This window comes from Panthera uncia, assembly GCF_023721935.1.
Source record: "Panthera uncia isolate 11264 chromosome B3 unlocalized genomic scaffold, Puncia_PCG_1.0 HiC_scaffold_1, whole genome shotgun sequence".
NCBI lineage: Eukaryota > Metazoa > Chordata > Mammalia > Carnivora > Felidae > Panthera > Panthera uncia.
This window is the reverse complement of record NW_026057582.1, coordinates 155,114-166,307: the sequence shown is the minus strand read 5'-3', so window position 1 is coordinate 166,307 and position 11,194 is coordinate 155,114. Positions and strand designations below refer to the sequence as shown.

Here is an 11,194-nt window from a genome sequence, read left to right as displayed (position 1 = left end):
ATAGGGTTAAGCCTCAGTCACTAGTTTACCAGGCGTCCTGAACTGTCTATATTTAAGGGGGGGGTGTTATTAGATTAACTGAGTCATAACCTGAAGTATGCATAGTTACACTCCATCATCAACTGGAAGAAGTGACAGAGTCTGAAGAGATCCTGAAGACACAAGAAAGTTACATGAAGTAGTTTGTCAAATGCCTATTGTCCCCAGTACTTCTACACTGTCTTCTCTCTCTAAACCTGCCCATATGGCTTCATAGGGAGAGTCCCGCAATTAGTTGACAGAGTAATAAAAAACTTGAGCATGGTTCCCACGGGGTTCTGTGTGATTTTCCAGGCACCACTTTAAGTGGAAATGACTAATAATATCATGTTCTATACCACCCTGAGCCACTTGGCCTTATAGAATACAGAAATTTCCTTCTGAAAACATGATTACCTCACTAAGTGACAATAGCTTGCAAAGATGAGGCCAAGTTATGATCCTTCAGGAATGAAGGTGTTGGCCATCCATCCAGGTAATGGACTGTATCAACTTGAGGTCCTTGCTGAAAGCAAAGAGAATGCATACTTGGTAGAGGAGAAGGTAGTTATAAATACAAATTTTCATTCTTGTATGTTTACAGAAATGAGGATGGTAGCTGTTATGGACATTTCCTCCTTAGTTTTCTGTGACTATGTTTTTGTTGTCTTTTTCCCCCCTCTCTGTTTTCTTTGCCAATTAACATAAGATATATTTACTTTATATGATTGTATGTAAGAATTATTAATTTTGCATCATTATATTTTAGTTTTGGGGTATTTATGAGAAGAGCAAACACCACACATGAGCTTCACGTCCTCTTCTGGGGAAGGGGATAGTGTATTTTTGGTTGTATGCAAGACACTTGTATCATCTAAGGTGAAATTATGACTCTGGTATTTTCTTTATTTGCAGAGTCAGTGTTATTTAAGAGATGCATGTGGATTCCCATGTTTATAGCAGGTTGACTTGTCCTGGTTAACTTTATGTGTCATCTTTATCGGTTCATAGGTGTCTAGATTAAACATTGTTTCTGTGGTTGGCTGTGATGTTGTTTGAAGAAGAGATTGATATTTGCATCCATGGTGTCTTGGTAAGTGGGCATCACCCAATCCATTAAGGTTATGAATAGAATAAAAATAAAAGTGAAGCAAATTCTCTCATTTTTACTTCTTGTGTGCCTGCTTGAGCTGTAACATTGGCTTCCTCTTGCCCTTGGAATGAAAGTTAAACCATCAGGTCCCCACATTCTCAGACTTGACACTAGTTTGGAATCAGATGAGAATTACACCATTGACTTTACTGGGTATACAGCATGTGATAGTATATCATGGGACATCTCAGCCTATTTAGTCATGTAAGCCAATGTGCTATGTGTTCTGTTCCTCAGGATTATCCTGACTAATACATGTAGATGCTTTTTCTCTTGTAGTTTCAAGTATTTGAAGAAAGTTGTAACACATATAAAGTCCTGAGAAGCAAAGTGACATGAATGAAGTGTCATGTAGTTTGGGACAAGAGCAGGGTGAGGATAATGAGGAGCTATGGGATCCTATGGCCCCAGCTGCAAAGTGAGTGCACCTGGGACCCCTGTAAATATTCAGTTGATGTGCATCAGGATATGTGTAAACCATTGATATTTGGTACAAGGGTAAGCAATTGTAAGAGACTCTATCTCTTGTTCACGTAATTATAGTTTTCCTAGTAAAACAAACTTTGTAAACCAGACCTGAGTAGGTAAGCACAGAATCATGTGTCCAGAGCAGCTTCCTGGGGGAAACTGCTGTATGGAGAGGAAGCCCCAGGCCATGACACAAAACCTTCCAGCAACCTCTATCTGCACCTGCTCCTGGAAACACAAACAGAATGGTGCATAGTGTGCACCCCCTGGTGGTCCTGATCTTCTTCTACAGGGAGGTTTGTGTCTGTGCTCACACTGACAACGCCTCAATGTGTCCTTGCACAGTAATACATGGCCGTGTCTGCAGACCTCAGACTGCTCAGCTCCATGTAGGCTGTGTTTGTGGATGTGTCTGCTGTCAGGGTGAGTCTGCCCTGGAACTTCTGTGCATAGCCTGTAGAACCATCTTCAGGGTCAATTCTTCCCATCCACTCAAATCTTGTGCAGGAGCCTGTCGCACCCAGTGTATATAGTAATCATTGAAACTGTATCCAGAGGCTTTGCAGAAGATCTTCACTAATGCCCCAGGCTTCCTCACTTCAGCCCCAGGCTGCACCAGCAAAACCTGGGAGTGCACGCCTGTAGAGAGGGGACAAGAGTGAATGAAATCAATGTTGACTGGTCCTGGTCCTCTCCTGTGTCCAGAGACTTGGGTGACCCTTACCTGTCGCTACTGCCACCAGGTAGAGGATTCTCCAGCTCCAGTGTATTGTGAGGGGATGTGTCTCAGGGTCTCCTGTAGAGGATGGCGTTGTATGGTGATGCTCTCAGAGCACAGACACACCCATACTTAACCTGGTGCTCTTAGGACTATTTGCATATTCATGGGACAGAGTATTTCATACACAGGACCAGAACCATCTGGAGAATGTTACAGGGACCGTGCACATTGGGACTCAGAGGGCACCAGTCTAATCCTTGTTTGACGACATGGGTCCTTGGCCAAGTTCCTGAACTGTGTGCAGACTGAGCTCCTGCCACTGAGTGATAAGACCTTACAGGAAATTCTCCCCATTGTGGACCAGTATTGAATGAGCCAGAGACCACGTGAACCTGTTGTTGGCTTTGATATCTGAACGTCTTATTTATGAATAAGCATGTCTCAAAACTGCTGCACAAAATCGGGTAATAAATCCATCCTGGCTTCCATCTCTTAGATGAAGATATCTACAAGCCCTGGACTAGCAGCGTCTTCAAGTGTCTTCTCACTGCCTAAGTTCATTAAATGCTCTGATGGAACAGGATATTTAAACACCCTTTAGCATCCTCATCCTACTCATATTTTAGATTGCTTTCTGGAAAAGGAAACACTGGCTTCTGACAGGAAAGCCTTCCTCACCCCTTGTGCACCTACTCACCTGGGGTAGCACCCTGGTGCTAGGTAGTACTGAAAGCTCCCTGCAGTCTAGGCCCAGCCCTGCAGGGAGGTTCCTGTCAAGACTCACAGGACATTTATTCCCGTGTCTCTACTCCAGCATTACATGGTGGAGGGGAGCAGAATGTGCCACCCCAAATATGCCACTGGAATGAAACATGCTTGAGAAACAGCCAGTGCAGAGACGCACTGACCATTCTTTGTTCCCTAAACAGAATATAAATCTCCTATGTGAAATACACCCTTTTTGTACCAGGAGGGAATAACTGTCCTTAGCACCAGAAAAAGGAATTTAGGCCCCAGAATGCTGTGCAGAGAAACCTTAGTTCTTCACTAGTGTAGTAACACTAACCACATCATTGTATTGACCATCTTCATAAATATACTGTTTATTTTGTAAAACTTAAGGAGCTCTTCACTTTACTGACTTCGTTTTGTTCATATTTTTAGGGGTCTCTTATACATACACAATTAAACTTGTTTTTCTCTGATAATTTGTCTTAAGGCAATTTAATTATTAAACCGGATAAATAATCCATAAGGGAATAATACAAATTTTCCTGCCACCACATTGTCCTCTGCCTTCAGAGGTTCTTCCAATGACACCATAGGCTGTGCTAGTGTCTGTCAAAATAGTGACCTGGCTTTGTGAAACCTGCACTCTGAAGAGAGACCCAAATCACAGGTTTATGAACCCACTAGGGGGTCCTTTCCAGGGAGTCTCAAATGCACTGATGCAGTCCACACTCATGGTGAATCCAGAGACTCTGGGGACATTGGGGGTAGCCTCTTATCTCCTGTAGGTTCCTGTGGTTGAAAGTCAGGTCTGAATATATCTGCTCATACAGACACGAGTAGCTCACAGCCTGCTGCATATCTACTCTCCAATACAACCTACACACGGTAGCTGATATTAGCAGTGTGGATCCCATATTTGCCTTTTTGGGTAGTGCCAAAAAACTCCTTTAGTTTTTCCAGGAGACCTGGAATACACACTTGTTGGGTCAGATCCTTGTGCTTGAGTGTTAGTGAAGCGTCTCTGTGATGGGGTGTCCCTTCTGGAGGTCAGTCCCTGTGTCACTGTGCAGATGGACTACATGATACCTGACGTGTCTCATTTGTTCATGTTTCCGGAACAAAAACGCTGCATGTAAAAAGCCACAGGAGAGGAGATGCATCCACTTCTCGTTTGGTTGAAATAACTCCTCACTAGAGCTTGATGTTGTGCATGGAGAGGCCTCCTGGGTGCCCTCAATGTTGAGAAGTGCTGCAGGGCCTGAGAAGATTTGGACAATTGCAGGAGTGTCGCCTCCTCCATCCAGTACACAGGACCTTGTACCATTGTGCCTGACAGCGCATCCACTGAGATGGATGGTGTGTGTCTTACTGCAGTCGTGGGCTGGGCCCTGCATCCATTCCCACTTGTGGTTGTGTAGTGAAGAAAAAGTTCTCAGACACAAGATTGGGCACACGTGCAGGGCTGTCTCTGTGAGAAAGCAGCAGCAGCAGACTGCTCATAGCCTTTATCTCATATTTCATTGGGTACAAGAATCAAAGAATATCAAAGCAGGAAAGAGAACACCAAGGATCTTAGTACATCAGACAGACATATGTCTAGTGACTACATGAAGGCATGATGGGAGTGTGTGTGGTTTCAAGGAATGTCAGGGAGCTACATCAGGCGCTATATCTTAACTATCCTTTGGGTGATCACAGGTCTCTGTATCTCATAACACTATTGCATTCGAAGGCATTGAGATCATAACATTGCTGACGTTTCTGCTATTGCCCCATTCACCCTCCATGACTTACAATAAACTCTCTAGAAATAAGTGCACCTCTCCCCGCTTTTGTTTTTCAGTTGTAGAAACAAAGGTCATGGTGGAAATGGTGAGATTCTGGGGACTGGCAAAGAACACCTTAGATGATTTGGTAGAGGAACAGAGGGAAATTATCATTTTGAAGACTGAAATGAAAAACAAGATCATCAATAACATTGTAATAATACTAAGCCAAGAAATAAAATTGAACCCAGAGAACTAGTTTTTTTTTTCTTTTGGCTGATACAATCAGAAATGTCATTGAGAGTGTCAGTTGTTGCGTTTTGCTTTTCTTGTTGAAGCTCTTGTAATTGTTTTTGTAAAATCATTTTTTTTAATTTTCAAACTTCTTATTTTTTTTAATATATGAAGTTTATTGTGAAATTGGTTTCCATACAACACCCAGTGCTCATACCAAAAGATGCCCTCTTCAATGCCCATCACCTCGCCTCCCCTCCCTCCAACCCCCCATCAACCCTCAGTTTGTTCTCAGTTTTTAAGAGTCTCGTATGCTTTGTTTCTCTCCCACTCTAACCTCTTTTTTTTCCTTCCCCTCACCCATGGGTTTCTGTTAAGTTTCTCAGGATTCACATAAGAATGAAAATATATGGTATCTGTCGTTCTCTGTAAGGCTTATTTCACTTAGCATCACACTCTTCAGTTCCATCCACGTTGCTACAAAGGGCCATATTTCATTCTTTCTCATTGCCACGTAGTACTCCATTGTGTATATAAACCACAATTTCTTTATCCATTCATCAGATGATGGACATTTAGCCTCTTTCCATAATTTGGCTATTGTTGAGAGTGCTGCTATAAACATTGGGGTGCAAGTGCCCCTATGCATCAGTACTCCTGTATCCCTTGGGTAAATTCCTAGAAGTGCTACTGCTGGAACATAGGGTAGGTCTATTTTTAATTTTTTGAGGAACCTCCACACTTTTCCAGAGCGGCTGTACAAGTTTGCATTCCCAACAACAGTGCAAGAGGGTTCCCATTTCTCCACATCCTCTCCAGCATCTATCGTCTCCTGATTTGTTCATTTTGGCCACTCTGACTCGCGTGAGGTGATATCTGAGTGTGGTTTTGATTTGTATTTCCCTGATGAGGGGCGATGTTGAGCATCTTTTCATGTGCCTGTTGGCCATCTGGATGTCTTTAGAGAAGTGTCTATTCATGTTTTCTGCCCATTTCTTCACTGGATTATTTGTTTTTCGGGTATGGAGTTTGGTGAGCTCTTTATAGATTTTGGATACTAGCCCTTTATCTGATATTTCTCTTGCAAATATCTTTTCCCATCCTTTGGTTGCCTTTTAGTTTTATTGGTTGTTTCCTTTGCTGTGCAGCTTTTTATCTTCATTAGGTCCCAATAGTTCATTTTATCTTTTAATTCCCTTGCATTTGGGGATGTGTCAAGTAAGAAATTGCTGCGGCTGAGGTCAGAGAGGTCTTTTCCTGCCTTCTCCTGTAGTGTTTTGATGGTTTCCTGTCTCACGTTAAGGTCCTTTTTCCATTTTGAGTTTGTTTTTGTGAATGGTGTAAGAAAGTGGTCTAGTTTCATCCTTCTGCATGTTGCCATCCAGTTCTCCCAGCACCATTGGTTAAAGAGACTGTATGTTTTCCATTGGATATTCCTTCCTGCTTTGTCAAAGATTAGTTGGCCATACTTTTGTGCGTCTAGTTCTCGGGTTTCTATTCTATTCCAATGGTCTATGTGTCTGTTTTTGTGCCAATACCATGCTGTCTTGATGATTACAGCTTTGTAGTAGAGGCTAAAGCTTAGGATTGTGATGCCTCCTGCTTTGGCCTTCTTCTTCAAAATTACTGTGTCTATTTGGGGCCTTTTGTGGTTCCATATGAATTTTAGGATTGCTTGTTCTAGCTTCGAGAAGAATGCTGGTACAATTTTGATTGGGATTGCATTGATTGTGTAGATAGCTTTGGGTAGGATTGACATTTAAAAAATATTAATCTTCCAACCGACGAGCTCGGAATGTTTTTCCATTTCTTTATATCTTCTTCAATTTCCTTCGTAAGCTTTCTATAGTTTTCAGCGTACAGATCTTGTACATCTTTGGTTAGATTTATTCCTAGGTATTTTATGCTTCCTGGTGCAATTGTGAATGGGATCAGTTTCTTTGTTTGTCTTTCTGTTGCTTCATTATTAGTGTATTAAGAATGCAACTGATTTCTGTATATTGATTTTGTATCCTGCAACTTTGCTGAATACATGTATCAGTTCTAGCAGACTTTTGGTGGAGTCCATCGGGTTTCCATGTATAATATCATGTCATTTACAAAAAGTGAAACCTTGACTTCATCTTTGCCGATTTTGATGCCTTTGATTTCCTTTTGTTGTCTGATTGCTGATGTTAGAACTTCCAACACTCTGTTAAACAACAGCGGTGAGAGTGGACATCCCTGTCATGTTCCTGGTCTCAGGGGGAAAGCTCTCTAATTTTCCCCATTGAGGATGATATTAGCTGTGGGCTTTTCATAAATGGCTTTTATGATGTTTAAGTATGTCCCTTCTATCCTGACTTTCTCGAGGGTTTTTATTAAGAAAGGATGCTGAATTTTGTCAAATACTTTTTCTGCATCGATGGAGAGGACCATATGGTTCTTACCTTTTCTGTCATTAATGTGATGTATCACGTTGATTGATTTGCCAATGTTGAACCAGCCCTGCATCCCAGGAATGAATCCCACTTGATCATGGTGAATAATTCTTTTTATATGCTGTTGAATTCGATTTGCTAGTATCTTAATGAGAATTTTTGCATCCATATTCATCAGGGATATTAGCCTGTAGTTTTCTTTTTTAGCTGGGTCTCTGTCTGGTCTAGGATTCAAAGTGATACAGGCTTCATAGAATGAGTCTGGAAGTTTTCCTCCCCTTTCTATTTTTTGGAATAGCTTGAGAAGGATAGGTATTATCTCACTTTAAATGTCTGGTAGAATTCCCCACAGAAGCCATCTGGTCCTGGACTCTTATTTGTTGGGAGATTTTTGATAACTGATTCAACTTCTTTGCTGGTTATGGGTCTGTTCAAGCTTCCTATTTCCACATCTTTGAGTTTTGGAAGTGTGTGGGTGTTTAGGAATTTGTCCATTTCTTCCAGGTTGTCCAGTTTGTTGGCATATAAATTTTCATAGTATTCCCTGATAATTGTATCTCTGAGGGATTGGTTGTAATAATTGCATTTTCATTCATGATTTTATCTTTTTGGGTCATCTCCCTTTTCTTTTTTCGAAGCCTGGCTAGAGGTTTATCAATTTTGTTTATTTTTTCAAAAAACCAACTCTTGTTTTCATTGATCTGCTCTACAGTTTTTTTTAGATTCTATATTGTTTATTTCTGCTCTGATCTTTATTATTTCTCTTCTGCTGCTGGGTTTGGGGTGTCTTTGCTGCTCTGTTTCTATTTCCTTTAGGTGTGCTGTTAGATTTTGTATTTGGATTTTTCTTGTTTCTTGAGATAGGCCTAGATTGCAATGTATTTTCCTCTCAGGACTGCCTTTGCTCCATCCCACAGTGTTCGGATTGTTGTATTTTCATTTTCATTTGTTTCCATGTATTTTTTACATTTCTTCTCTAATTGCCTGGTTGACCCATTCATTCTTTAGTAGGGTGTTCTTTAACCTCCATGCTTTTGGAGGTTTTCCAGACATTTTCCTGTGGTTGATTTCAAGCTTCATAGCATTGTGGTCTGAAAGTATGCATGGTATGATTTCAATTCTTGTATACTTATGAAGGGCTGTTTTGTGACCCAGTATGTGATCTATCTTGGAGAAGGTTCCATGTGCACTCAAGAAGAAAGTATATTCTGTTGCTTTGGGATACAGAGTTCTAAATATATCTGTCAAGTCCATCTTATCCAATGTATCATTCAGGGCCCTTGTTTCTTTATTGACCATGTATCTAGATGATCTATCCATTGTTGTAAGTGGGATATTAAAGTCCCCTGCAATTACCAAATTCTTATCAATAAGGTTGCTTATGTTTGTGAGTAATTGTTTTATATATTTGGGGGCTCCTGTATTCGGAACATAGACATTTATAATTGTTAGTTTTTCTTGATGGACAGACCCTGTAATTATTACATAATGCCCTTCCCTATCTCTTGTTACAGACTTTAATTTAAAGTCTAGTTTGTCTGATATAAGTATGGCTACTCCAGCTTTCTTTTGACATCCAGTAGCATGATAAATAGTTCTCCATCCTCTCACTTTCAATCTGAAAGTGTCCTCAGGTTTTTGTTTGTTTTTTTCTTTTAAATTTTTTTCAACGTTTTTTATTTATTTTTGGGACAGAGAGAGACAGAGCATGAATGGGGGAGGGGCAGAGAGAGAGGGAGACACAGAATCGGAAACAGGCTCCAGGCTCCGAGCCATCAGCCCAGAGCCTGACGCGGGGCTCGAACTCACGGACCGCGAGATCGTGACCTGGCTGAAGTCGGACGCTTAACCGACTGCGCCACCCAGGCGCCCCATGAAAGTGTCCTCAGGTTTAAAAAGAGACTCTTGTAGACAGCAAATAGATGGGTCTTGTTTTTTTATCCATTCTGATACCCTATGTCTTTTGATTGGTGCATTTAGTCCATTTACATTCAGTGTTATTATAGAAAGATATGGGTTTAGAGTCATTGTGATGTCTGTAGGTTTCATGCTTGTAGCAATGTCTCTGGTACTTTGTCTCACAGGATCCCCCTTAGGATCTCTTGTAGGGCTGGTTTAGTGGTGATGAATTCCTTCAGGTTTTGTTTGTTTGGGAAAACCTTTATCTCTCCTTCTATTCTAAAAGACAGATTTGCTGGATAGAGGATTCTCGGCTGCATATTTTTTTCTGTTCTACACATTGAAGATTTCCTACCATTCCTTTCTGGCCTGCCAGTGTCAGTAGAGAGATCCGTCATGAGTCTTATAGGTCTCCCTTTATATGTTAGAGCACGTTTATCCCTCGCTGCTTTCAGAATTTTCTCTTTATCCTTGTATTTTGCCAGTTTCACTATGATATGTCGTGAAGATCGATTCAAGTTATGTCTGAAGGGAGTTCTCTGTGCCACTTGGATTTCAATGCCTTTTTCTTTCCCCAGTTCAGGGAAGTTCTCAGCTATTATTTCTTCAAGTACACCGTCAGCACCTTTCCCTTTCTGTTCCTCCTCTGGGATACCAATTATGCGTATATTATTTCTCTTTAGTGCATCACTTAGTTCTGTAATTTTCCCCTCATACTCCTGGAATTTTTTATCTCTCTTTTTCTCAGCTTGTTCTTTTTCCATAATTTTATCTTCTAGTTCACGTATTCTCTCCTCTGCCTCTTCAATCCGAGCTGTGGTCATCTCCATTTTATTTTGCAGGTCATTAATAGCATTTTTTAGCTCCTCCTGGCTGTTCCTTTGTCCCTTGATCTCTGTAGCAATACATTATCTGCTGTCCTTTATACCGCTTTCAAGCCCAGCGATTAAATTTATGACTATTGTTGTAAATTCACTTCCTGTTATATTGTTTAAATCATTTTTGATCAGTTCGTTAGCTGTTATTTCCTGGAGGTTTTTTTGAGGGGAATTCTTCCGTTTCATTTTGGATAGTCCCTGGAGTGGTGTGGAACTGCAAGGCACTTCCCCTGTGCTGTCTTGAGTACCTTGCGTTGGTGGCGGGGCCACAGTCAGACCTGATGTCTGCCCCCAGCCCACTGATGGGGCCACAGTCAGACTGGTGTGTACCTTCTATTCGCCTCTCCTAGGGGCGGGATTCCCTGTGGGGTGGCGTGGCCCATCTGAGCTACTTTCACCCTGCCAGGCTTGTGGTTCTGGGGATCTGATGTATTAGCTGGGGTGGATAGGCAAGGTGCACAGGGGTGGGAAGGGCAGGCTCAGCTCATTTTTCCTTCGGAGATCCGCTTTGGGAGAGGCTCTGTGGCACCGGGAGGGAGTCAGACCCGCTGGAGGGATGGATCCTCAGAAGCACAGGGTTGGGTGTTTGCAAGGTGCAAGCAAGTTCCCTGACAGCAACTGGTTCCATTTGGGATTTTGTCTGGGGGATGGGTGAGGGAGATGGCTCTGGCGAGCGCCTTTGTTCCCCACCAAGCTGTGTTCTGTTGTCTGGGGCTCAAAAATCTCCCTCCTGTTGTCCTCCAGTCCTCCCTTTCTCCGAGTAGATCTGTTAACTTATAATCTTCCAGATCTTAAGTCCCGCTTGCTGTCCGAACACACTCCGTCTGGCCCCTCCACTTTTGCAAGCCAGACTCAGGGGCTTTGCTTTGCTAGTGGGCTACCCCTCCACCCCGTCTCCCTCCTGC

General features: G+C 42.0%; 1 protein-coding gene across 1 annotated transcript in view; it reads right to left on the bottom strand.

The window, feature by feature from the left end:
• The window catches only part of LOC125909081 (disintegrin and metalloproteinase domain-containing protein 21-like), an 88,913-nt gene that overhangs the window by 61,596 nt on the left and 16,123 nt on the right, over positions 1-11,194 (bottom strand). The gene's annotated exons all lie outside the window — the stretch shown is intronic.